The 25,559-nt window shown below is 42.6% G+C and overlaps 1 protein-coding gene across 3 annotated transcripts in view; it reads left to right on the top strand.

Moving 5' to 3' along the window:
* Positions 1-25,559, top strand: part of PRLR (prolactin receptor) — a 157,748-nt gene that overhangs the window by 32,436 nt on the left and 99,753 nt on the right. For 2 of the 3 annotated variants that reach the window (XM_019450662.2, XM_053906921.1), the window contains exon 1: positions 5,830-5,908. The exons of the other annotated variant lie outside the window; for it this stretch is intronic. The gene's annotated coding sequence lies outside the window, so the exon portion shown is untranslated. Of the gene's footprint in view, positions 1-5,829; positions 5,909-25,559 lie in introns of those variants that run through there. 3 annotated transcript variants of the gene reach the window in all.

Below are 25,559 nucleotides of genomic sequence, written 5' to 3'. Positions count from 1 at the left end.
ATACCGTCACTGCCCTGAAGGTGTTTGTATTCTGAGAATGACTAACAACCTTCTGTCACTCTACAAAACTGAGAGTAAGGCTTTCAGAGGGAAGGTTCTGGGGCAGCTTGTGACCAAAGCCAAGACAGAATTGAATTGCTCTTGTGTCCAAGCTCATTGACCATCATGAGAGCGGCCATTTACCAATTGCCTTCTATGAGACGGGTGCATTAAGTATATTATTTCTCCCGATGGCCCCGTGAAGTACTTCTGTCCCCATTTTGTAGAGGAACAAAGTGAGGCTCAGGGAGAAATATTCCCAGAGCTAGAAAGTTTTATACTGGTCTTCCTGGAGCGCCATCCATCCCCTTTTGCCTAAACAACTAGCCAGTTTCAAAGTGCCACCCATCCTCCAGGCCAGCCACTCCTTCCTGCCAGTCATCAACACTACTCAGGGCTTAGAGGACCATGCTGGCAGGAAAGGAACCTTGCATTTTCTAAAACACACACCCCCACGTTGGGTTGGGTCTGGGCTATGACCACTGACTTCCCCTCCCCCACCATCATCCCTACTTTTTTAGAGGGGAACTTATCAAAGCCTTTGTTTTTCTTGTATTCATTCAGTCCTGGCTCTCTATTTAGCTGTGATGATAGATATAATATTTTTAGAAATTTTGATGCCTTGAAATACAAATTTAGAATTTATGGGGATTGAGGAAACTACAAAATGTAGTGGGAATTGAAATATACAAAATACTGACTTTCAGTGTCATTTACAGGTCTATGATCACCTTATTTCGGAATATCAAGACAATAACAATTACATTGCCCATGTAATAAGCAGATTTTATTTAAAGAATTATAAAGGACAAAATGTAAAGGGGGGGATAATATATTTGAACAACTTAGTTTTTTTTTTTCAATTTTCAAGCTTTGAATGAAAGTTTTTTTAGAAAGCGTTAAAAATTCTCCTATATTTCAGTCTCTTTAAGGTAAACTTATAGCTATAAATGATGCCTCAAAGACCCTTCTATCATTATGTGAATCACAGGAAATTGGTGGACAGTTTTACTCCTAGTCCTGTAGTACCAAAGAATAGATCACAGAGAATAGATCTTCCTTTCAGAAAATCACATTTTCATCCAGATACGTTATCTGCCTCACAGTCATAACTACTTTCACATCTGCGAGATCTTAAACTGAAAATGTCCACAAATCACACAGCCTGGCAGGGTAGGGGCAATCGGGAATAAGGGGCTCCACACTGAATTCTGTTTCTTGGTTGATCTTGCATTTCTTCTATAGCATTTCTTTACATTTAAGAAAAGCCCAATTGTCTTATGAACTGTATGAGCCTCTGTAATCTTTTGGTGAGGTTGGGGGACTTACAGCCACATTTCTATGCATTTTCCCTTGTTTTCAGGCTTTGAGGAAAAGAAACCCTGTTCAGACACTGGAGCTTCCTACCAAGGGACTCCGCTTTCTCTGTGGCCAGCTCTAGAGAACCAGAAATCCAGCCTGTCAGGGACAACCAACATCACAGGAAGAAGACACATAATCAGCTCCTTTGAGCCTTGTTGTTATTGTGGTGGTGTTTGTTATTTAGGATAAAATTCAAGGGGGACAGATCAGCTGGCTGCAGGGAAAGTTTTGTGTTTCTTGGCTTAAGCAGATCATTGGGCTAACAGGTTACCTGTAGAGAGAGCCTGCAGTTCATTGGAGACACCACTGTCAGAGCTGTGGTAAACACAGTCTAAGTGACTGATTTTTTAAAAATTTTTAAAATATTTATATTTGAGAGAGAGAGAATGCAGGGGAGGGGCAGAGAGAGAGGGAGACAACAGAATCCGAAGAAGGCTCCAGGCTGTGAGCTGTCAGCGCAGAGACTGATGCGGAGCTCAAACTCATGAGCCATGAGATCATGACCTGAACGGTGGGATATTTAACCGACTGTGCCACCCAGGCCTCCCCAAATGACTGATTTCATAACCTAAGCCAGGTAGGTGTTACATGCTTTTTGGTGGCAGAGAAGGAGTGAAGAAAGAACAAAGACCAAATGGTGGAATTTAGTAATTAAAAACAAAGCAGGAAACAAACCAACAAAATTTCTTTCAGCAGCCAACATATTTTCCTGTTTAGGGAACTGTCGTTTCCTACTTTAACCACAAATAACAAGTAATAAAATAAATTAAGAATAGATGGCCAGTCGTCTCAATAGGGGCAGGGAAATTAGACCCAGGAGTTCATGAGCTTGTCTTTGGGGAAAGAAGCGAGGCAAAGAGAAGATGGAAATGCCACTGTCCATTCTCTGAAATCGAGAGACTTCTGTAAGCTTCCAGCAGAAACACACCTTTTGTCTGATGCCGAGGAGACCCACAAGAGCTTACCAACTTTGCAGCTTCACTGGGGACTCCATAGAGTCAGGGCATGATATAATAGTGTTCTGTTTGTGTACTCTGACAGGTGTAAGACAACTTTACTAAGTTCATACTCTGCTAGGGCTGGGGACCAGCACAATGTGAGCAGGAAAAGAGAATCCTTCTGCGGGACAAGGTTTTCTCAACCCTCTGGCTCTCAGAAGGGCCCTGAGATGTCTACAGCAGGCGTATCAAATCTGTCAGCAGCACCATTGACAAATTCCTGAAGTGCATCTGTCTGTGCTCCGTCCTCGAGAGAGCCGAAGGATGTTGCAAGAGGGATTAAAGGGCTGGCTAGAGAAACAGTCCCATGTGCATCTACAGTATGACACCCAGGAATGCACCACCCATGTGAGCGCAGGTACGAGCGGCTGGTTTGCCCTCTTGCCAGAACGGGCGTTGCTCCTTTGGCTGCCCGGCCCGTCCTCATGCTGTTGTATGCCCAGAGAGCATCCCCAGGGGCCGGTGCAGATCCAAGTTGGCAAATTCAAGTGGTAAGGGACCCCTGAACCTTGCCAAGTTAATCAAGGATGTGTGTTCAGAGCAGCACTTACTGGTGACAGAGGCTTCCTGAAAGGGGCGAGTCTCGGCCTAGCCGGAGAGTGCCGTCTCAGGTACAGTGCCAAGTTAGTGCACTGGTTTACCTCCAGTCTGCACCCACATTTACTCCTTCTAGCTCCTTCTCTCCAGCCTCAAGACTGAATGTGTATGATGAGAGGATTGGCAGTCCTGGTCACAAGGGATAGACAGAAGCTGAGCTGAGGGGTGGTGGCACAGGTGTACACTCAGGAAGAGCTTAATCATTCATTCAACTGGGCTCTAACCGCGTCTTCAGTCCCAGATTTGAGCCAGGAGGGAGCCTACCCACAGCGAAGCCCAGCAGTTGGGGAAGCAGCCAGAGGAAGAAGAATTCACCTTCTGGCTGAGTAGTGTTCAAAGACAGAAAAGAAAAAAGCAAAAAATGATTATAGCTTTAAGCACTTGCACTGCACCTGTGAGTCCCTCCAGGTCCTAGAGCAGAGCACGCAGGGAGAGCTGGCCTCTCCCTCTTCCTTTCTCGTGTGTGACTTTCTTCTTTAAATTTATTCATTTTTTTAATCTTTTTTTTAATATGAAATTTATTGTCAAATTGGTTTCCATACAACAGCCAGTGCTTATCCCAACAGGTGCCCTCCTCAATAAATGTATTCATTTTTGAGAGAGAGACAGACAGACAGAGCATGAGTGGCGGAAGGGCAGAGAGCAAAGGAGACATAGAATCCAAAGCAGGTTCCAGGCTCTGAGCTGTCAGCACAGAGCCCGACGTGGGGCTTGAATTCACAAACCATGAGATCATGACCTGAGCCAAAGTCAGACACTCAACCAACTGAGCCACCCAGGTGCCCCATGTGTGACTTTGTATTTCTCCTCATGACTGAAGTTCTTGGCAAATTGATTTACCTTGGATAAGAAAAGTTGGGGTCAGAAGAAGGTGGCTCCCAAGGACCTACATGTCCTTGCTCCTGAGACCCATTCCCGGGAGGAGTCTAGATTGGCCTCCACTTAGTCTGCTTGCAAACAACTGAAGTATCCCACCAGTGGATTTGGGCTGCTACCCAGGCTCCCAGGCGGGAGGTCCATATCCCCCTCCTGTGCAACAGTCCTCACGCAGTAGCCCCCGGGGAGTGAGAAAGTTTATTTCAACAGGAACAATTCTCTTGATGACACAAGTCCTGTGAGCTGAGGTTTGTTCTGCTTTTGCTCATGGGGGGTCCCAATTTACCCCCTGCTCTTTATCCACTTTCCTTCTAACCCCCTAGCGGATAGTATTGCCATCTCCACAGATAGTATTGCTGTCTCCACAGATAGTATGGCTCTTTCCCGTGCGAGACTCAGAATGTGATTTTGTAAGATGCTCCAACTAGGGCAGTCATTGCCAATCTCCTCAAAGGAGCAACAGGACTTCTCTTCTCCTGACTGCCATTGCAATGGCTTCCTTTGGTGGCCAGAGCCATGGACAGTCAGAACACATTAAGCATCTCTACTCTGATAAGCAAAACCTTGTTGACTTCTTTCCTGTTTTGCCCTCAAGGATGCAGGGAATTGTTAAGTGCATCCCACAACCCTGCCATGTCTCCTTCAGAAAACTTGGAGGCATCCTCCCAAAGGTGTGATGGTTTACTATGCCCAGGGTATCTTGTCATGCTAGGGTAGGAGGTAGATGAGAAAGCTATGCCTTTCATATGGCCACCCTCACACCCAGCTTTCCTGTGTATCATAATCCTTAATGCCACCAGAAGAGGGGTTAGGATGTTCCAGAAGAAAATGGTTGGCACAGTCAGGTTAAAAGAGATTATTCTGAAGCTCTGGCTCAAATTTTATACAGCCATTTATTCACCTAGTGTTTACTGGGCACCTACTATGTGCTAGGGTTCTAGAGCTACAAGGTGGATGACAGATGCTACTACCACAAAGCCAGGGGAGTTGAGTCTCGGGCAGACCCTCATGGCCAGTGACGATTCTGTGATCAAGGCAGATATCCTTTGGTCCCAAGGAGGCTTTGCTGTGGGGAACTGCCCCCTTGCACACTTCTCCTGGTGGGAAGAAGAGATAAGGTATGAGGAACAAGGGTGCAAGGAGGTGCTTCTCCTGAGGGGATTCAGGTGCTTGAGAATTCCTTCAAGAGTTTCAGTTAGCCTTAAGCAACCCAAAATGTGCTTGCCTTTCTATAAGCCCCTGTTCCCTGTGTGTGTCCAGTTTCTGAGTGGGCAGACAGCATGTGAATGAGAACTTTAAGAAGGTAGGACTATTCTTTCACTCTTTTTGCCTTTGTCTATTTAATTTCCTCTCTTCACTTTCTTTCCTTTTATCCTGCCACACTCTGGTCACCTTTCAAAAAGCTTAGTGGCCCCTCCCCGCCTACAGGATTGAGTTCGGACCTCTCAGCTTGCCCTTCCATGGCATGCAGGCTCAGTATGGGACTGTTGAATATGGCATCAGACTGAACCATTCTCATGGTCTTTTTCAGTATCTGTATTTCACAGGGGTTGATGGGCTGCTTCTTCTGGGAACCTGAGGGTTAGTATTTTTCCTTGAAAATCAATTTTACTTACTGCATAGAGCCTGTTAAAGACAAAGGTCCTCTCTCCAACCCCGTACCCCCAGCCAAACCCAATAGACCTATGTGAGCAAGCCTTGCCCTGACCCCAAGCTCTGACCCTTGGAACAAGCTGAAACAAAGTGCACCCTCACGTTTTTCAGCAACGGGTTGTCTTGCCTGCCCTATCCCTATAGCTGAACAGTGATTACAATCCTCTGTACTTTAGTATGTAGATAAATGATTAACAGTGAGTTGTACCTTTTCCCGGGTTGTAAAAGGATAACTGGTTAGAGTCCCAATGTTCTCCTTGTCAGCATAGGAAATGTAGGAGAGGATATCATCTCAGGCTACTCGCCTCTAAGACTCATAGCTAACATGTGGCAGGTTCCAGCTGGGAATCTGAGTACGGTGACAGATGGCAAGAACCTCACAGGTGAGCCTCGGTGACTTTCACCTTTCTTAGTTTTGATCCTTTTCTTCCATCTTTCCCTTCTGGGATTGGGGATGGGCAGGGGACAGGGAGTATGACTAGGATATCAATGGTTGTACAAAGGTCTCTGTTTTGATAAGAAATGGACAAGGACACTGTGTGTTGACATAAAGACAAACATAAAGGCCCACTGCAGACCCCAAGTATTCCAGGGGAAAGTGTGGGTCTGGCATGGGCGCAAAGATAAAAAGGCCAGCGTGATAATATACTGTAAGATCATATGACAGACAAGTCAGTCTTAGGGGAGTGGGAAGGGGCAAACTGGTGGGGTGGGGGGGGCAGGCGGGGTAAGGAGTAAAAGACACTGGAGTCAAGGATGCATTGTCTTGATGTGGCGTTGGAAACATCTCCAAATCCAGCGGGAAGGTAGAGAGAGAGAGACACCAGCCAGTGAACTGTATGGAGCCTCTGGAGCTCGTCCGTGCCAGGGGCGAGTCTGGGTGATTTGGGGCCAAGGTGGTTTGTTTGTTTGTTTGTTTGTTTAGCAGGCATCATTCTTTAGAGCAGCCGTTAGTTTACAGAAAAATTACAAAGAAAGTACAGACCGTTCCAGTGTCTCCCAGTCTCCCCTACGTACAAATTCCTCCATCGTGAACATCTTGCATTAGTGTGGTACATTTTACAATGATGAGCCAATATGAATACATTAGTGTTAACTAAAGTCTGTGGTTTACATCAAGGTTGACGCTTTGTGTTGTACAGTCTATGTATTCCCCATTACAGGCTCGTATGGTATAGTCTCACTGCCCTAAAGGCCCATTTCCCCCAATCCTCCTTTCTCCCAAACCCTTAGCAACCCCTCATCTTTTTACTCTCTATATTTTGCCTTTTCCACAATGTGCTATAACAGGAATCATATAGCATGTAGTCTTTTCGGATCAGCTTCTTTCACTTAGCAATAAGTATTTAAGTTGCCTCCATGTCTTTTCATGGCTTAATAGGTGATTTCTTTTTAGCACTGGGTAATATCCCATCCTATGGGTGTGCCACAGCTTGCTTATCCATTTGAGCAGACTTTTCAATGAGTTACAAGGCAGAAACAAAGGAAAGAGCAAATGAGAAAGTAGAAAGAGCCATGAGAAGCAGAAGGCCTGGGGCAATGGAATAACTTGAGTGCAGAGGCCTGAACTGGCCTAAGGCAAGGTTCTCGAGACCCGTGCTCAGTGGGAGAGGCCAGCTCCTCAATGACCCCCTTCCCTGCTCTAACAGAGAAACCATAAGGGCTGGAATCAGGCCAGCTTTGTTCTGAGAGCCTGACACATTGCAGGCATCCAATGAATAGTTGTTGAGCCATCTAAACTTCCAGAATCTTTTCTAAAGAGCAAGCTTGCCCGATCACCAGAAGATCTGAAGCTTCTGAAGCTGGCCAGTCATCTCAGGCGGGTCTCAGCTGCCCACTTGGCTGAGCCCCTCTTGTGCCCCGGGGTAGGGCAGAGCTTGCCTGGGTTATATGGAGCTTCCCTTACTTAATTCACCTGCTGCATTGGGAATGGATCTCTCTTGCCCCATCTTCATCTGCCTTGTGAGATGTTCTGTGGATATAGCCAGAGCCAGCTGTAGGGAGGCAGGGAAACCCAAGGGAGATTCGGGCCATGCTAACATACCAGGTCAAAAGGCATTCTCGCCACAGGATCAGAATTACGTTTTTCAGTCCAAACACATGGCAGCAAAATTAGCCAAAACAGCTTCTGTAGAACAAGCAGGGTGATTTGGATGCTAAGAAACAGCTTTGAGGGGAAGATGCACCATGCCTTCGGCTCGGAAAAGATGCTCACATGCAGGAGGAAAGCCATAACATTTGCAGTCCGTAGGTGGGGGTGGTTGGAGTCCAGCCAGGGGAGTGCAGCTGGGTGCAAGGGGTATCCCTCCCAGGGATTGGGTAAAGCAGGTCAAAATTTGCAGGACAAATAGAAATCTGCCAGTTATAGATTACTACCTCAGTGGTGCTCCCTGAGCAAAAGAGCATGTCACTGAAGACCTGGTATGTTGGTGCAACATCATTGCTTAAAATCTGGTCCTGTCCTGGGGAATGATACTGGTGTTCCTTGCTACCCTCATTACTTTCCCTCAGTGTAATGAAAACGAGTCCAGAAAGACTAGGAGGGTATTTAGCTTGGGATCTGTTCCTATCCTACCCATTGTGTGTGCTTGTGTGACTTATATAATCAGCACGAGGATGGAGAGCTCTTGAGAATTTCTTATCTAAGAGAAAGAATGTAGCGGCTACTTGGCCCAAAGACTGTTCTGAACCATGGGGCTCATCCTGAGACACAGGATGACTTCTTGTCCCCACTGTTACATAACTAGGGGAGTCAGGGTTACTGTAGATAGTTAATTAGACAGAGGGCAGAGGTGGAGTGAGGAATAGCTGCCTTCCCAGTGTGAAGCACCAAAATGACCATCCCTGAAGAAAGGGGACCTGTCTATGGGGTGGGTGGCCCAGTGTCGATTCTGTATGTTCCCAGAGGGGGCAGCAAAGTGGCCCAAACATCTCCATATAACCGGAAACACAAGCAGAGGGGAGTCAAGCTCACAGCATAGTGTCAGCTTTGGGATCAGCTGGCCTCTCCTAATGCATTCTCATCTGGCCACTTCTGCTGCACCTGGCCAGTGTCTGGGGCGTTGCTTGCACATATGGACCCCCACAAAGCCACCGCTAAGTTTTCTGTATCCAAAAATTCCTTTGAGGAAGATCATGTCTGTGCCTCACCACAATCTGTTTTCTTGGGGCAGCAGCTATTTAGGTGCTTTCCAGCACAGAATTTTCATCTTAATTTCTTGCTCATTTGCTTTTGTCTTCCTTTGGAAGATCGGCTCGTGGACATGCAGGGCAGAGTGCACCATTTGGTAATAGTGGTGAAAAGACGGTGCTAGCCTCGGTTACTCCGCCCTGGGAATATGCAGCACGTTCCACACAGTCCTCCTCCTCCCGCCTCCCACTCACGCTTTTCCTCCCTCACTTTCCAGAATACTCTTTAGACTTAGCTCCTTCTATCTTGGTCTGTGTCGTTCCTTCCCACCCATTCTGTTTGCTAGCCACAGACATTGGAACACATTGAAAAATCCACCCGATAATGAAAGTAAAACAGCATGGGGCCCAGGGCCCCCAGGAAATTGGGATGTGGTGGGGAGAGGAAGGCACAGAGCTGCGAAGGGCATGCCAGGGCAGGTGCTGGCTCTTTCACAAGGAGCCCTGAATTTCTGGGGCCATTAAAGGCCAAACATTTATGACAGAGCCCATGCCCTTACTGCTTATACACAATTATAGGTCACTCACTTACTCATGTATTCTCAGCAAATGTTGATTGAGCATCAGTTATATGACAGGGTAGGCCTTGAACACAAAGATAAATGAAATATAGCCCTTGTCCCCAAGAAGCTTGTGGGAGACACAGACACCTGGACCAACAATGATGATAACAAGTGTGAGGAAGTCTGTGGTCCTAAAAGACACCCAGGCAGCGGGTCTGCATGAGGAAGCCGGGAGCCCATCTGGGCTGATCTGGGAAGAAGTCATAAGGACTGGACATCTGAACTGAGTCTTGAAGGTAAGGTTGAGAGGAGGAGGGCACTAGATAGCATGTTCCTGGAGGTGCCAGTGCAAGGGCAAAGGCACTGAGAAAACAGGAGGTAGTTGGGTGTAAAGTAGCTGGAGCGGCCCGAATGCACAGCCTGGGGAGAGTGAAACCGGAGAAGGCAGAGCCGTCTCAGGATGGAGAACTGGGGACCGGAGAGGTGTACAATCAGATTTACACTTACAGAAGGAAACCCTGGCAAAACAATGTGGAGGATAGCTTAGAGGGAGCAAGACAGGAAACACAGAGAACACACTGGAGGCCAATACAACAAAATCGGCTGGAAATCATATCCTCGGAAGCCTTTCTCCACACCTGCCCGCCTCAGGTTTCCTGGGTGGGGGGGAAGGCGAGCGGGAGAAAAAGGCCTTGCAGGAAATTCATTCGTTCATCCTGTTGTTTCTGTGCTGCCGGTGATGATAATGGCTGTGTTCTACAGTCACCATCATGGAAGATCACCATCACATAAACATTTCCTTCTAGCCTCCAGAACTGTGAGATAATATGGCCTGTCGTTCAAGGCGTTCGGCTCTTGGTACTTTGTTACGGCAGCCCCAGCACACCGAGACATGCGGGAAGTCCAATGCTCCTATATTACCTGTGGAGACGGAGGCACAGAGAGAGCCCTGCCTCCTTTGAGTGAGGAAGAGACACACCCATGAAATCTCCAAGATCTCTCCGGGGCAAGTCCGGGTTACGTTCTAGTCTGAATGTTGGGCAGCCCAGCCAGCATTACAGTGTCACATTACAGGAGAGCCATGAAGCAAATGTACTCATTACGCCAGCACCGCCAGGTAGAAATATGAGGCACCTGTGTGCTGGGGACAATGTTCTCCTGCTCCCAGTATTCTTTTTTTTTGTTTGTTTAAATAATTTATTGTCAAGATGGCTAACATACAATGTATACAGTGTAGTCTTGGCTTCAGGGGTAGATTCCCATGATTTATCACTTACTTTCTATACCCAGTGCTCATCCCAACAAGTGCCTTCCTCAGTGCCCATCTCCCATTTTCCCTGCCCCACCACACCCCCACCCCCCTAAACCCTCAGTTTGTTTTCTGTATTGCCTAACATACAATGTATACAGTGTAGTGTTGGCTTCAGGGGTAGATTCCCATGATTTATCACTTACTTTCTATACCCAGCGCTCATCCCAACAAGTGCCTTCCTCAGTGCCCATCTCCCATTTTCCCTGCCCCACCACACCCCCACCCCCATAAACCCTCAGTTTGTTTTCTGTATTTAACAGTCTCTTAGTTTGTCTCCTTCTCTGTTTGTAACTTATTTTTCATTCCTTTCCCCCATGATCTTCCATTAAGTGTCTCAAATTCCACATTTGAGTGAAAATTATGATATCTGTCTTTTTCTGACTGACTTATTTCACTTAACATAGTACCCTCCAGTTGTCTGGTTTGGGAAGCAAGGTAATGCTGGCTTCATAGAATGAGTCTGGAAGCTTTCCTTCTGCTTCTATTTTTTGGAACAGCTTGAGAAGCATAGGCATTAACTCTGCTTTAAATGTCTAGTAGAATTCCTCTGGGAAGCCATCTGGCCTAGGACTCTTATTTGTTGGGAGATTTTTGATAACCAATTCAATTTCTTCACTGGTTATGGGTCAGTCTAAATTTTCTATTTCTTCCCAATTGAGTTTTGGTAGTGTGTGGGTGTCTAGGAATTTGTCCATTTCTTCCAGATTATCCAGTTTTGTGGCACATAAGTTTTCATAGTATTCTTTAATAATTATTTATATTTCTGTGGTGTTGGTTGTGATCTGTCCTCTTTCATTCACGATTTTATTTATTTGAGTCCTCTGTCTTCTTTTTGAGAAGTTTGGCTAGGTGTTTCTCAATTTTTATTTTTTCAAAAAACAAGCTCTTAGATTCATTGATATGTTCTATTGTTTGTTTTGGTTTTTTTTTTTTTGGATTCTTTATGGTTTATTTCTGCTTTAATCTTTATTATTCCTCTTCTTCTGTTTTGGGCTTTGGGCTTTCTTTGCTGTTCTGCTTCTAGTTCCTTTAGGTGTGCTGTTAGATTTGGTATTTGGGATTTTTCTTGTTTCTTCAGATAGCCCTAGATTGCAATGTATTTTCCTCTTAGGACTGCCTTTGCAATCTAGGGCTATCTGAAGAAACAAGAAAAATATGTCATGTTTTCATTTTCATTTGCTTCCTTATGTTTTTTAATTTCTTCTTTAATTGCCTGGTTGACCTATTAATTCTTTAGTAGGAGGCTGTTTAACCTCCATGCATTTGGAGGCTTTGCAAACTTTTTCTTGCGGTTGATCTCAAGTTTCATGGCATTGTGATCTGAAAATATGCATAGCGTGATCTCAATTCTTGTATATTTATTGAGCACTATTTTGTGACCCAGTATGTGATCTATCTTGGAGAATGTTCCATGTGCACTCAAGAAGAATGTGTATTTGGTTGCTTTTGGATGAAAAGTTCTGAATATATCTGTCAAGTCTATCTGGTCCAGTGTATCATTCAAGGCCATTGTTTCTTTATTCATTTCTGCCGAGATGATCTGTCCATTGCTATAAGTGGAGTATTAAAGTCCCCTGCAATTACTGTACTCTTATCAATAAGATTGCTTATGTTTGTGATTAATTAATTTGTATATTTGGGTGTTATCAAGTTGGGGGCATAAACATTTACAATTGTTATTAGCTCATCTTGATGGATAGACCCCATAATTATGATATAATGCCCTTCTTCATCTCTTGTTACAACCTTTAGTTTAAAATCTCGTTTGTCTGATATCAGTATGGCTACTCTGGCTTTATTTTGACTTCCAGTAACATGATAGATTATTCTCCATCCCCTCACTTTCAATCTGAAGGTGTTCTCAGGTCTAAAATGGGTCTCTTGTAAGGCAGCATATAGATGTATCTTGTTTTTTTTTGTTTTGTTTTTTTTTTATCCATTCTGATACCCTATGTCTTTTGATTGAAGCATTTAGTCCATTTACATTCAGAGTTATTATTGAAATATATGGATTTAGTGTCATTGTATTATCTGTAGGTTACATGCTTGTGGTGATGTCTCTGGTACTTTGCAGTCTTTGCTGCTTTCCACTCACAGAATCTCCCCTTAGGATCAACTGCAGGCCTGGTTTAGTGGTCATGAACTCCTTCAGTTTTTGTTTGTCTGGGAAAGCCTTTATCTCTCCTATTCTGAATGCCAGCCTTGCTGGATAAAGGATTCTTGACTGCCTATGTTTCCTATTCAGCACGTTGAATATTTCCTACCATTCCCTTCTGACGTGCTAAGTTTCAGTGGACAGGTCTGGTGCTACCCTTATGTGTCTACCCTTGTAGGTTAAGGCCCGTTTGTCCCTAGCTCTTTTCAGAATTATCTCTTTATCTTTGTTTTTGCCAGTTTCACTATGATATGTCGTGATGTTGACCTGTTTGGTTGATTATGAAGGGAGTTCTCTCTGCCTCTTGGACTTGGATGTCTGCTTCCTTACCCAGTTTAGGGAAATTCTCAGCTATAATTTGTTCGAATAAACCTTCTGCCCTTCTTTCTCACTTCTTCTTCTGGAACTCCTATGATACGGATATTATTTCGTTTCATTGAATCACTTAGGTCTCTAATTCTCCCCTCTTTCCTAGCCCTCTTTTTGTCAGCTTCCTCATTTTCCATAATTTTATCTTCTATTTCACATATTCTCCCCTCTGCTTCTTCCATTCTTGTTGTCACTGCATCTAGTTTATTTTGCATCTCATTTACGCATTTCATAATTCATTGTGACTATTTCTTAGATCCTTGGTTTCTGCAGCAATAGATTCTCTGCTGTCTTCTATGCTTTTTTCAAGTCTAGCTATCAGTCTTATGACTATTATTCTAAATTCATGTTCAGATATATTGTTTATATCTGTTTTGAGCAATTCTCTGGCTGTCATTTCTTCCTGAAATTTCTCTTGAGAATTCTTCTGTTTCGTCATTTTGGCTAGTTTTCTGTCTTTTACATGTCTTAATATCTTATTATGTGTCCTGCATCTGCAAGTACTACTATATTAAAAAGGGGGTCATACCCTGTCCAAGGCCTGGCTCTTTAGGAGGCCTTTTTAGAGTGTGTTGTGTGCTCTCTGTTGTTGTGTTTCTGGTTGTTTTATCTCCCTCCTCGTAGTGGTGGTTTGGGCCTTCCACCAGGTGTGCTTTGATTTGTTCATTGAGGTAAATGGGAAAAATGAAAAGGTGGGTGGTGGAAGAAGCCTTATCCCATACAAAGAAAGAAATGACAGGAGAGGGGAAAAAGGACCAGGCAGAGTATCAAAGAAACTATAAGGCATAATCCAGAGAGAGAGAGAGGAAAATAAAGAAGAAGGAGATAACAGAAGAGGTGTAAAAAGAATAGAGCAAAAATGCCTGACTAAACAAACAACCAGAACAGAGAAATAAAGAAAGAAGATATATATATTATATATTACAGATATAATACATATAATATAATATATATAATGTATATATATAATAAGAATTGACCAAAAATCAGATGAGAAAATGCAAAACGGCAGTATAGGACAGTTGTGTGTTGGTGCCTGGACCTGGTGGCTGTCCTGGTCTGGAGGAGAGGCCATCTGGTTCGGTCAGTGTCAGTCCTGCTCTAGTAGACAAACGGTTACCAGGCACAGGAGGGATGATGTTTGGTGTGAGTCCCACCTCCACTGGGGGGCCACTGTCCTGTTTCCTGAAACCCTACCGTGTTGGTGATGGGGAGAAAAGGGCGACACCCCAATCTCTCCTCCCTTGACCAGGTGTCTCAAACCATGCTGTTCAGGCAGCCCTCACAGAGCAGCAGGGTTGGCAGGCCCGTCCTGCTCCATGGTCTCCCGCACCTCCTAGGTGCTCGGCTGGGATTCAAAACCTGATGTCTTAAAGGATCCCACTGCCTGGGGACCGGTTCTGGGGCAGTGCCACTCCACCCAACTGACAAATGCCCTCTGGCTGGTGCTTGCAGAGTCTTTTGTCCTTGGAGGGGTAATAAACCCTCTTCCCACAGTACTTGAGGGAGGGGACTGCTCTTTCCCCATGCGCCCTGAGGTTGCTACCGAGCCCGGGGCTGACTGCCCTTCCCTCAGGTGCGCACACACCATGGTGGCTCCCGTCCAGAGAAAGTCGCCCACCCCTGAATACTCTGATATTCATTCCTAAGGCTATTTGCAAAGTACAAACTGGCTCTCTCCATTTTTCTTGTTCCCCAGCCCATGCTCCAGAGAGGTTTTTCTCTTGTGCAAATACAATCCCACACTTCTACAGCCTCTCCCTCTCTTCCTTTTGTCTCCCCACCTAAGGGGTTCCCACCCACCTCTGAGCCTATGCCACTTGTTTTATTTCTCCTGGTTTGCAAACACGTACCTCTTCCTGCCAAGCTGTCTCCATATACCTGTAGAGATGTTTCTATCACTCTGTAGCCTGGATTCCTGGAATTCCAAGTGTTCTGACCTCAATACTGCTGAGTTTGAGGGATGAGGGAAATTTTGGTTCCCCTACTTCTCTGCCATCTTAACTCCTCCCTCTCTGCTCCCAGTATTCTGAACAGAAACAGATGCAGCCAAATGTAATCCCGACTTTCCTCCTCCCCATATCCCTCCAGCCTTCACCACAAGGAATCAATAGGCTACTCTTTTTTTTTTAATGTTTATTTATTTTTGAGAGAGAGAGAGAGACAGAGCATGACCAGGGGAGGGGTAGAGAGAGAGGAAGACACAGAATCTGAAGTAGGCTCCAACTCTGAGCTGTCAGCAGAGAGCCTGATGTGGGGATCCAACCTACCAATGGTGAGTTCATGACCTGAGCCGAAGTCAGAAGTTCAACCAACTGAGCCACCTAGGTGCCCCACAACAGGCTACTCTTAGAATGACAAACACCTGGTCAGAGTGGAGACAACCACTCTGGTTCCTTGATAAACCTCTACCTCTCATTCCCAGCAGTGTGTACATATAAATTACACCAGTGTCACTGCTCTGGCCAGGAGTCCCGGAGTTAATCAATAACAACCAAATTCATAGTGATCCGGGACTAGGTCTTGTTGCAAGGCTTGTACGTTTTCTAGGAGCACGTTTCCATGAGGACTTTGCCCCCATTGGATTCATCATCAGGGCACAAGACAGAGAGACAGACAAATATCAGGCCTGTAGTTTCAGCTAGAAGAGACCCCAGCCTGAAACCTCAGGGAAGTCACTTGGAAGATTTTCCTAGGAAAGTGGACTTCCCTGTTCGACATCTCAACCAAATGGGTGTTTAGAGAGAATAAAAGTCACATTATCTTAGAAGGAACTGGGGTAGTCTGGCCTGACTTGGGGATTATTTAGAAAGAACATCATTCCTTGTACAAAATATCTCTAAATGATGGTAAACTGTCAAGAGAATTTAATTTATTGCCTACATACACCCCCCATGAAATTAACACATTTTGGAAGTTAGGTTGGAAGAGAGATGGGAATTCATTTTGTCCCTTCTCAGTGTATGAATCAGGCTTCTGAAATTACAGGACAGTCCATGTCTAGAGAGCAAGACTAATACCTCCGAGGTCAGTTTGCTTCCTGCCCAAGGAAATCTGGAAGCCTAGGATGCTTCAGAATGCCCTAGAATAGATGTTTCTCTAATGTCCTTCAGTTACCTAATTTTTCTTATGCAAAACAAAGCTTTCCTTATTGCTGTAATACAGAGGTGGACGTAGGTCTAAATCATGCCAAAATACCATCCTTCTAAACTAATAGTGACCTCACAGTTGCTGAGCATTTATGATAGGTGTGGCACTAAGGTAAACTGAAGAGTAAGTCAGATGACTTACCTCATAGGTGCCTCCTGGATACTTGTGTTATTTGGAAGAGGGAATAAATACAGAGTGCTTAGAACTCCACTACTCCATTCTCCTCTGCACCCTCAGTGTGTCCCTGGTTTGGCCAAGTGAGGAAGGGAAGGAGGCAAGGTGCAGGCAGGGTTGACGTTATAGACACAATAGGTGGCCACATGTGGTGCACTGGTCCCCATGCCCACGTCTGATTCATTCTAGTCCACCAGATTCTCATTTTCTTTCATCTTTAAAGTTTAAGGATGCCTCAGTTAAAGACAAATACTCTTCTGAGGCATACCATTTTTATCAGCCAGCCACTATCAGGAATTCTTTTACATCTTCCCGGGAACCTGAAAGAGCAAGGTCTTCCAGGTAAAGGCACAAGAAAAAGGCCAATCTTCTGGTGAGAGAGAATTTGGACCATAAGTAGGGGTGGTCATTCGACATCTTGTCTAATCCACTCCAACGTGACTTTTCCTGTAAGAATAAATTCAGGTCTTTTTGGGGTGCCTTCTTGCAGGTAGAAAAAATATTTGGAAAACTCTTATGCTCTGAATGAGTGAGTTGGCAAAAGAAGATGGTGGAGTGCTTCAAATACCATGCCTATTTTGTTTTTCCCAGAAATGTATCCATCTATATTCCTAAGGTTTTGACATTCCACTCAGTTCTGGGCTCTTTGTCTAAAAGGAAATGATCACATGACCACATGTGTGTCTACAGCTGACCACGGATGAACCAATGCAGGACGAGGATTTCATTCAAACTCTGTGGACTCTCTTCATGTGTGAAGCAAAGGGAAAAACACATGGACCCCAAGGGACCCCATTTTCTGGGTCTTAGAGACCTTTGGCATTGATTACATTAAATGAATCAAATGTAATGGGATCCTTGGGAGAGAGTCAGGACCTGGGGTTAATCTACATTTTCTGTCTGTGGAAGGCATGCCATTGGCCTGCCAGCTTTATTGGAAAACCCAAGGATTAAAGCCAGGATGCATCAGGAATCCTGTATTCAGTTCTGTGATGTACCTTTGACAAAGGGCATTGGCACCTTACAATGTGTCCAGTGGATGGCGACAAGGAAACAGATTGATGAGAACAGAGAACGTGAGAGTTGCGATGTTGTTTCCCAGAGGAATATGGTGACTGTCTACTCTTTCAAGGACTGTCATATAGAAGAGGGAGGAGTATTCTTCTTCACTCCAAATAATAAAAGTGGGACCAGGGGAAGGCGAATTTATTCAATGGCTGGTTTTTCTAGCAATTAGAGTTGTCTAGAGTGAAGAAGCATTGTGCGGGTTGATGCTCTGCGTGGCATTTGATGTGTTCGTTCAGTGGCGGGGAGGAGTGGGGAGAGGAGGCAGGGAGGGGACACCAGTGAGGGAGGTTGAAGAGGGAATGCCTTCCCTTGGGTGGGACATTGGACTAGGTGTTGCTAACTGTAAAAATGATTTTTATAAGCGGGTCAACAATAAAGGTGAGTTTATGGTCTCTGTGTTCTACAAATTTAATTTCCCACAAAAGCTATTTCATGCACAGAAAATCTGAGAAATATGGAAGCTAAGAAGGTTGCCAGGTATTTTTAAAATGCTTTCTGATAGGCCACTGAGCTGCAAAAGGCAGTGCACAGTGTGGGTAAGAGCATGTGCTATGAAGGCCAAGCCCACAGAGATTCAGATCCTGCCTCTGCCTTCATTAAGCTCCATGATCTTGACTGGGTTACCAAACTTATTTATGCCTTCACTTTTGTGGCCATGAGGTGGAAATAACACCTGACTCCTACTGTTGATATGAGTCAGTTACTGCACCTAAAACTTTAGAGCTCTACTTGGCACATAGTAAACGCTCAGTAAATGTTAATGATGATAATTACAGAAAGAGAAATCATCATTATTTCTTAAGTCCATAAGGGAATTTAAACAGCATAGCATTGCTTGCAACAAAAAGCATACATGTTCATGAGTGATTAATTCTGTGAGTGGAGTGAACGACAGCTAGTCCCATGAAGCAATGGAAACATAGAACCTAGTGATTTTTGGGTAGTGAAGCCCAAAGAGAATGGAAGTGTAGCCGAGTCCCTGGAATTTCCCTGACTGTTTCATAAGACTGTTCTGGCTTCTTGGTTTCCCAAGGGAAATAAAAATCGAAGCTTCATCCAGATTACACTTCTGCCCCAGTGTTGACAATGTGGTAACTTCTGGTTGCCAACTTAATTATCTCTCCCCTAAATATTTTTATCACAAAAGCACCTGTAGGACCAGGGGAAAGAGGAGAAAAATACACAAGAAGGCTTAGTTTCTCATCTTGATAATTGGCTGAGGGGGCTTACTAATTTGCACTGAGAGGGCTTTTTGGGGGTCTGGGAACCATTCATTCCAGTTTTGGTCCTTTGAATTTCCCAAGCTCTAATCACTTTACTAAGCTGGCAACTAATGAAAAGAAGAGAGAAAGATCTTTGAATGTTCCTCTCAGGACACATTATGCAGCTCTTGAGATTCTGCCTTCTTATTTGTCCAAATGAAATAGATCACTGGGAAAACAGCAAAAGTCTCTTGCTGTTGAGAAAAATGTTTTCCGGTCCTGGGAGTTACACTACTTTGGTCCTATGTGAAATAAGGCAGTTGTGTCCTAACACTAAATGATCAATTGCATGTGATGGATTGAGCTTATTTTTCATGCTCCCAATAAATACAGCAAAACCACAGACAACTCTGGGTGGTCTCTCCAGAAACTGTATGGTGCTAAGAACAGGAATTTAAATTGGTTCTGTTCTCCTTGGGATGTTTATAAAGCCAGTGTTATTAAAAAAGAAATCCTAAGAACTATTCTGCTTCATTAGTGTGCTTTGGGGCATGATTCAGTGGTTGGGTAATATGTGCTAATCATCCATTTATCATACCCGTCTCCTAGGACTCTTCCAACTGCTACATTCATGCCTCCCCTCAAATTTTGAGTGGGTATGACGTAGTAGCTAGAATCAAGTGTGAAATAGAAGTTATTTCTCCTGATTGCCTTGTTCTTTATTATTTCTTCCTCGTTCTTGTATTTTTTATGACACTAGCCATCAAATCTATCTGTGTGGTGATCTATCCATTACATAGAACATTACATAACTTAATTTGCAGAAGGAGAAATATTTCTGGCAACAGTATCACTTAACTTGAAGAGGCACTGTTTGGCCAGCTAATTATGAGACTTAGACTCAGGCAAAGTCAGTGCCCCAGTTTCTCTAGGTTAACATTTTTTTTTAATCTTAAAAATAAACATCTTATTCTGGAATAATTTTAAATTTGCACAAAAACTGTAAAGATAGCACAAAGGATTCCCATATTTGCCCTTTATCCTGTTTCCCCTCAGATTATCATCTTACACAACCATGATACCTCTGTCAAAACTGAGTAATTAACATTTATATAATACTGTTGAATACTACTAAACTGTATAGACTTTAATCACATTTTACCAGTTTTTCCATTTGTCCTTTTTTTCTGACCCAGGATCTAATTTAAGGTACCGCATTGCATTTTTAGTTTTATTATTGCATTTATGTTTTTTTTGTGGTAGGCTCCTTTCCCTAAGGAATAAAAAATAAAAACAAAACAAAACTCAAGGCAAACTGGCTGTACATGTAAGTGACATCCCTCATGACCTTGTAACATGAGACCACTTAATCAGACTGCATCATTGTGTGTTACCATATTTGGGAGACAAAGAAGTAAAAAAATGTAAAGAAAACTATACCACTTGGCTTTCAGGGCTCAGTTCTTCGAGTACAAACTCAACTGAGCCATGCCAACACAAATAAAATTGCATCTTTAAAAAAAGCGCCTCAATGTCACAACTCTCTATGCAGAAATCCTCGACATTTTCTTTTCAAATTTTTATTTAAATTCCAGTTAATTAACATACAGTGCAATATTGGTTTCAAGAGTAGAATTCAGTGATTCATCCCTTATATACAATACCCAGTGCTCATCACAAGGACCCTCCTTAATACCCATCACTCATCTATCCCATCCCCCACCCACCTCCTTCCATCAATCCACAGTTTGTTCTCTGTATTTAAGAGTCTCTTATGGTTTGCCTCCCTCTCTGTTTTTATTTTATTTTATTTTTCCTTCCCTTCCCCTATGTTCATCTGTTTTGTTTCTTAAATTCCACATATGAGTGAAATCATATGGTATTTGTCTTTCTCTGTCTCACTTATCTTGCTTAGGATAATACACACTGGCTCCATCCATATCATTGTAAACGGCAAGATCTCGTTCTTTTTGATGGCTGAGTAATAGTCCATTGTATATATACATCACCTCTTCCTTACCCATTCATCAGTCGATGGACATTTGGGCTCTTTCCATAATTTGGCTGTTGTTGATAATGCTGCTGTAAACATCGGAGAGCATGTACCCCTTCGAATCAGTATTGTTGTATCCTTTGAGTAAATACCTAGGAGTGCAATTGCTGGGTTATAGGATAGTTCTATTCTTAAATTTCTGAGGAACCTCCATACTGTGTTTCTAGGTTAACAATTACAAACTGTTCTTCATTTGGTCTACATCTACAAATGTAGATGGTGGTTAAACTCAGCAAAATTTTCTTCACAAAACTTTCATTTGTCTGAAAGGTTTTAAACACCGATCTGTAAAGAATGCCCACAAAACCCCTTGGTATGAGAACATGAAATGCAGGTTAGGTTCTCCTAGGTAGAAAATACGTCTTCAAAAAATTCAGTGGATGATGGTAGAACATGGGTCAGGTGTAGTGTGACATGTTCCAAGTCCACTCACAGCCACTTGCAATAACTTGTCAAATCTACTTAACAATGGTACAAGGCCTTAAAAGTGCTGTTGGATTCCATGGAACATCTCCAGAAAGAAGAAGATGGAGAAACATTTAAATGTGTGTGGACAAAGGAAGAGAGCAATGCAGACAAACTTCTACCTTCTGTTTGCATGCACAGAACCTGAATCGTCCCTGGTCTCCTTCCCTCCTGAGAACCTTTCTGTTTAAGAAGGATCTATTAGATACATTCCCCTTAATCATAAAAAAGGAATTCACTGGGATGGAAAATTTTAGCCTCCACTTTATTCCTTACTTCACAAAAAAATTGCACTTAGTCTGTAAATGAGTTCTGATGTTAGAGAATTGGATGCTGCAAATTGGTATTATTAAACTTATTAAGAGAGAGGAAGGACTCTTTTAGAAGAATAGCACAGTCTGAGGGAGATCTCTTACTTAATAGACATCTGCCCAGAGATGTTTCTGAACTTAATAGTTATGTTAAATACTTCAAAATTAATATAAGTGCACAGCCCTCCCCTCCCATAATCTTACTGAAATTAAGGATGCCAAATCATTCTTCTCTCATTATTACTTCACAGCAGGAAGGTATGGCTCCTCCTGCTATTAGATTAACTAGATTCTAATGCCTGACTAAATAATGTACAGCAATTCCAGGATTAGTAAACATGACTTTGATTGACTTTAGCCCCTAATAAGACCACCTTTGGTTAAATAAGTAGAATGGTCAGTGGAATTCCCATGTAAATATTGTTGACTGGTGGTGGACATTCAACTACATGTCCTGGTAAAATTATCAGGACACATTTTCATTCCCATGAACCCTCCAGAATTGGGCCTTTTAGGATTTAACTGAATGTGTTGCTCATTACTTTTGTCGAAGGACATACTAACCAATCATATATTTTTAAATTCTTATTCTGTGCTATTGTTATCACAAACACTTCCAGTCTTGAATTGAGGAGGTAGGAGGTACTTGTCTTCAGAAAGAAATTAAATAACTGTTTAGAACCATAGGAAACCAATGTCAAAATGATAAGCGTAGAGAAATGTGTGAAATTACTGTGTGACCCATCCAGGTTAATGTAGGCACTCCTTAAGTACTCACAATGGTAGATAGTTACTGATCTGCTCACTTGTGTATTATTGTCCCACTGTGCTGGGCTGGAAGCTTCCTGAGGGCAGGGCCTATGCCTCAGCTATTGTACCACCTGTCTTACTCACCTAGCCTATAATCGGAAATCAGTAAGAGATTTTAGCATGGAGGAAGGTACATGGAGAAAGTAAATATGGAAGAATGGGCAAAACTCTAACAGATATGGACATTTAAAGGTTGAATGAACAGATGAGCCAAGACAGGAAGCAAGGATTAGCATGGCAAATATGTCCTGTAACTCAGCAAACATTTACAGATCCCTCTCCATCTGCTGCATATTGTGTGAGCAGTATAGGTACAAAGGTGAAGAAATATCATTCCCGTAGTCGGAGAAAAGATTTCAGGACCAGCCTGGATGATATGAGGGGAGAGAGGGCTGCCAGGGATTAGGGGTGGTCAGGATTGGTGAGCTGTGAAGAATTTGGTGTGAAAAGCTGTGGGACCTTTGTCTTGAAGATAGTGAAAAACAGCAAAAAAATTAAATTAGGGAAAGTTAAAAAATCAATGGAAAGTTCCCAGAAGTTACCGTGATATCCTTGTTAGGAGAAGGTTTATTGCTGGTGGAAGCTTTAGTTGCACACACTGAGAGCTACAATCTCAAAACATTGAGAAAAATGAGATATATATTCACACAGGCAAAAATTTCCTAGGCTGGGTAATATTTGCACTTCTACTATCTGATTTTTATTTTTTATCAGTATATTAACATTAATAACAATGTTTTGTCATATTTTTTCATAAATGTAACTTGTTTCGTTAAATATTGCATTCCTGAAAAGCTTTGGTGCATTGTTAAAATGTGGTTTTAATATATTCATAGAGAAAAATCTCTTCTAGCAAGCTACACTTTCATTTTATAATATAATTCAAAGGGATAATGGGACTTAGTCATACTAAGTTCATAGAGAAACTTTACTAGAGTTTATCTGTTCCGTGACACTTAGGTAGAGTCACAGTGTCATAACTAACATCAGTGACTAACCTGCCTCTTCACCATGATGTTTCCTATGGAACACGCAGTGAACATTTTGCATTTTGTATATGCAGCCCGATTTTAACAATGTGCGTTCTGGTTGCAGGCTAGTTCCGTCATAAGCTATGTAACTATCTTCAGACTCCATAAATAATGCAAACTACAGCCAGTGGCACAGATGTCAACTCTTTTTTTTTTTTTTTTCAACGTTTATTTATTTTTGGGACAGAGAGAGACAGAGCATGAACGGGGGAGGGACAGAGAGAGAGGGAGACACAGAATCGGAAACAGGCTCCAGGCTCTGAGGCATCAGCCCAGAGCCTGATGCGGGGCTCGAACTCACGGACCGTGAGATCGTGACCTGGCTGAAGTCGGACGCTTAACCGACTGCGCCACCCAGGCGCCCCAGATGTCAACTCTTAATAAGGAATGTTTATGACACGCATATTCAGTTTCTAAGGACAAGTGGGAAGAAAAAGAAGACCTGAAAGTAGAAATCCTCCTTAATATCATCTTTCCTGAAGACCTAGTTTGTAACTAAGTGACAAAAATCTGTTTTTAAAAGGTTAAACTTGGAACAATATAAAAACAAATAACCCAATTAAAAATAGGCAAAGGATTTGAATAGGCATATCTCCAAAAAAGATATCCAAATGGCCAATAAGCACAGGAAAAGATGCTCACCATCATTGTTCACTAGAGGGAGACAAATGAAAACCACAATGGAATGCCATTTCACACACTGGAATGGCTATAATTAAAATGACAGACAATAGCAAGTGTTGGTGAGGACGTGAAGAGAAGAAATTAACAGTTCACACTCTGCAGATGGACATATAAAATGGTGCAGCCACTTCAGAAAACGTCTTGGTAGTTCCTCAAGAAGTTCAGCATAGAGTTACCATATGATCCGGCAATTCCAATACCAAGTATATATCCCCCCAAATTGAAAACAGATACTCAAATACTTCTACATGAATGTTCACAGCAGCACTATTACACTATTTAAAAGTAGAAAACAACCCAAGTGTCCATCAATAGGTAAATGGGTAACCAAAATTTGATAATCAGTACAATGGAATATTATTCAGCCATAGAAAGGAGTATTATTCAGCCATGGTGATTGATGTATGCTATGACATAGATAAACCTCAGAAGCATTATTCAAAGTGAAAGGATCCAATCACAAAGACCATGTATCCGATGCTTCCATTTATATAAAATGTCTAGAATAGATAAATCCACAAAGACAAAAAGTAGATTGGTTGTGGCCAGTGGCTGGGGAAGGAGAATAGGAAGTGACTGTTAACATTACAGGGTTTCTTCTGGTGGTGATAAAAATGTTCTAAAATTGATTGTGATGATAGATGTTCACCCTTAAGGACATACCAAAAACCCACTGAATTGTACACTTTAAAAGGGTGAATTTTATGGCATATGAATTATTTTGCAATTTAAAAACAATAAGAACGGTAAAAAAGGGATTAAATTTGTAATTATTGACAGACTTTTTGAAGCCAATTTGTATGTAGTGATATTAGTCCTTGGTTTGGGGGAAAGCAACGAAAAAAAGTCTTAATTGGAAGAAGGTATAAGCAAAGAGATGGATGAGTCAAGAAAATTGGGAGAGAATTGGATGATAACAAGAGGCAGTCCACAGAGAGATGAAATTGTGGTTTCGGAGAACAATCAGGCAGATGTACATGGGGCCATGGTGTATATGTGTATGTATTTGTAATATATACATGTACATGTGTATAATATTATATAGCATACAATATATATTATATATTTTATTTTATTATATAAATTTATAATATATATTTTATTATATATTATGTAATTATAATTATTCACCTGGAAAAAATTCTCAAAGAATATATCACCAAATGTTAACAACAATTGTCTCTAGTTCAAGGTGATTTAAATCCTTTTCTTACTTTTGCTTCACAGTCTTCTCTTACTTTGTGTGCAATTATTATATAATAATTGAAGAAGAAGAAGAAAATGGGGGGGGGGGTGCCTGGCTGGCTCAGTTGGTAGAGTATGCAATTTTTGATTTCAGGGTTGTATGTTCAAACCCCATGTTGGGTATAGAGATTATTTAAAAATAAAATCTTTAAAAGAAAAGAAGAAAGTAGATGTGGAAGGATGTTGCTTGAGAAAGTGTACTCTCTGATCAGACAAAGAAAATCAGAACAGTTTTTAAGGACCTACTGCAAAATAATGTCCTAGTCAAGGAGAGTTGTCTTCACATTAGGAGAAAATCACATAAAGTGGTGTC

Source organism: Panthera pardus, unplaced genomic scaffold, assembly GCF_024362965.1.
Source record: "Panthera pardus isolate Hobbes unplaced genomic scaffold, ASM2436296v1 HiC_scaffold_2, whole genome shotgun sequence".
In the NCBI taxonomy this organism is placed as follows: Eukaryota; Metazoa; Chordata; class Mammalia; order Carnivora; family Felidae; genus Panthera; species Panthera pardus.
This window is presented reverse-complemented; position numbering and strand designations above follow the sequence as displayed.